Here is a 3181-nt window from a genome sequence, read left to right as displayed (position 1 = left end):
GTCAGGAATGAGGAATCTTTCTAATGTTAAAATAAAACCCCTTAAAAATCTGTAAATATTATCACTCACTTTACCTTTTTATTATAACTAGTGGTCGCCTAGAGGTCGAAATTCGACCATAATTAAATATTAAAATTAAAGTAAACCAAAAAAAAAAAATTAAATAAAGAACCTTTTTCTAAACTTTCAATTTGACTACAGACTTTGACAATCAACAAAAGTGTAATAAGCGTGTTGTGTCAAAAATTTACTAGTATGTGTAAGGTTTTAATGTACTGAAACTTTTTTCAATTTTTTTTTGTGTTAAAACCTCCCGTGGCCCTTAACGAACATACAAAAAAATAAATTAGCCAAATTGGTCGAGCCATTCTCGAGTTATGCGCTTATCAACATTCATTGTTATTTATAAAATAATAATATAATTATTTTATATCCATATTAATCCTTTTTACTTTTTTTAAGCGTTCTGAATTTGAAATACTTATTAGCTTCCTTAGGGGAGGGCAGATCGCTTCACCCAAGCCGCGTGCAAAGTAGGCGCACGGCTCAAAGGGACGACCTGTACCCTTCAAAAATTAGGTCGCCCAGTGGGCATAGCCGAGAGTTACCAAGGCCCAATAATTTCCTTACTCAATAGATTGAGGCACGAAGTTGAACTGTCTACGTTTTTCATACATACCTCTACGATGAACCAAACAATAGCGCGATTTAATATATAGGCAGCGCCATCTAGTGGCAAGTTTTTGAAACATCACATTATATATTGCTGCGCATTTAATATGTTATCACTTCTATATATAACGTGCATAATATATCGCAAGTATGTTTTCCGCTATGTGTACCGCTATTTGTCACTAAATATTTTCCATAATCCATACCAGATTATAATTTTCTTATAAGCTTCATTTTCAACAATACTATATTAGTAATATAGGTTAATGTGAATATAATTTATTAAAAAAAAGGTTCACTATAGTTATAGATATAACTAAATATTAAATATTTTTCCTATCATCATCTAATTAAGTAGTTTCTTGCCGATTCTTCGCTGCAGCTGCATTTTTTATGTTTGTAACATTTCGAATCGGCGATAGCTTCTTTCTTTTTTGGTAGCTTTTGACTGCCTTCAAAAAAGGAAGTGATTCTCAATTAGACTATATGTTTGTATATCCGACTAGTACCTTTTGAATTATCTCTAAAAATGCATATTTACTTTTCTATTTTTTCGTCTACAGTAGTCAGTTTTATTTCGTTTACAAGCAAACACAATTAACTATAATTATAATAATTAATTAAGATAATTACAACTTTAATTTGTAAGGTGACAGTTCAAAGGTGCCTTTGTGAAGCTTACTTGAGTAGAGTAATATTTGTTTTTGATTTTGAGTGGCATTCAATCTCATTATCTTATTTATGTGACAGTTAAGTGATTTTACGAGAAATCGTATTTAATTCGTAATTGAATTGTAAAATTATTTTAATAGTGAATAATTTATTTATTGACTAAGTCTATGTAAATTGATACGATGATCAATAAAAGTTGAGCTTCGAGGAAGAAAATGCTGGAAAACGTAGAAAGCATTACAGACATACAAAAAATGTTTATAATAAAATATATAATCGAGAGATTACGTTTTGTAAGTGACATTAAAAATAATAAATTAATCTAATACATGTCTTACATAGAAAATAGATAAAGAGCCAAAATGTACAAATATTTACGTGTTGCGAGGACAAGGTCTTATTTATAGTGTGTGTGTGTGTGTGTGTGTGTGTGTGTGTGTGTGTGTGTGTGCAATTCGCACTCGGCAGAAGTGAAATTTCCGAAATGTCGTTGGAAGGTAGGTCGTTACGAATTGTTCATCGACGATAATCACGATCTCGTGAAAACAGCCGTAAGCGCCATGACTCCAAGCGCGTCGCGTCGCTTATGCGTTTTGAGTAGTAGGTAATGTATTCTCATTCTCTGCTATACGTTTATGCGTTTGTTTCTTTACCGTGACGTTTGATCGAATTTCAAATAACAGTGATTCAAAATTTCAATTCCAAGACGGTCTCATCAAGAAAAAAAAAATAATAAATAAATAAATAAATATCTATACAATACACACACGGTCGTCTGTTCCTAAAGTAAGCAAATAAATGCTTGTGTTATAGGTAACAGCCGACTGGTATATAGCTACATATATATATATATTTTTTTCGATAAACATACTTATAAATAATACATATATAAATATATAAATAAATATTTATATTACACCCAGACTCGGGGTGGGAATCGAACCCACAACCCTCGGAGCAGAAAGCAGGGTCACTACAAACTGCGCCAACGGGCTAGTAGTTAAAAAAAAAATTGTAGTTCGCCGTGTCAGCTAGTCTGTACCTACATAAAAACAATTCTTATAATATTTTTATTTTTCCCAAAATTGTACACGAACCGTATTTATATAACTTTTATCTGCCCCATCTTTCCGTTTATTTCTTCATAATAAAAATATTATAAGAATTTCATAATATTTTACAAGCGTCTATAAAGACAAGCTGGTTCCAATTTTGTCTCCTTTGTGAATAAATTCTACCCCAAGGATAAAATGGGGTATCAAAATCATTATTTATTTTGGGTATATTTTTTTTGTCGATTGTAATAATCTTGAAATATTTGTCGTTGAGAATATCTAATCATATAATATATGGGTTTGACTCAACCTTTATCAAACTGAGATGAATATATGGAGTGGCAGGTATTTTTTGTTTTTTTTTTTAAATACTTTTATTAATTTTAGGGACTTTTGTCCTACATGGACACGCCAGTCCCATTTTTGGTTTATTAAAAATTAATATTTTTGTAGTTCACTGTAAAAACGAATAATTTACTTGTATGTCAATATATTTTTTATTATGACTATAATTGCAAACACTCGTACTGCCCACCTGATGGTAAGCGGTTACTGTAGCCTAGACGCCTGCAACACCAGAAGCATCGCAACGACGTTGCCAACTTTACCCCTGACTCTTCCCAGGAACTCCCACCTTACTCATATCATAGGAACACAACACTTCTTGAGAGCTGGATTATTTGGCCGTGATCTTCTGTAAGGTCTGCTTCTGCTTCAGATTTTGAGCAGGATATTTCCTGCTGTGCTTTACTCTCAGTGTAGAAAATCAGACGCCATTCTTT

At 32.1% G+C, this 3181-nt stretch overlaps 1 non-coding gene across 1 annotated transcript; it reads right to left on the bottom strand.

The window, feature by feature from the left end:
* Positions 1–500: 500 nt before the first annotated feature.
* Positions 501–647, bottom strand: LOC123663116. The gene has a single exon (XR_006744616.1). It is a non-coding gene; the product is annotated as a U12 minor spliceosomal RNA (small nuclear RNA).
* Positions 648–3181: the final 2534 nt, after the last annotated feature.

This window comes from Melitaea cinxia, chromosome 19 (assembly GCF_905220565.1).
Source record: "Melitaea cinxia chromosome 19, ilMelCinx1.1, whole genome shotgun sequence".
NCBI lineage: Eukaryota > Metazoa > Arthropoda > Insecta > Lepidoptera > Nymphalidae > Melitaea > Melitaea cinxia.
The sequence above is the reverse complement of the archived record's forward strand: the minus strand, read 5'-3'. Positions and strand labels throughout refer to the sequence as shown.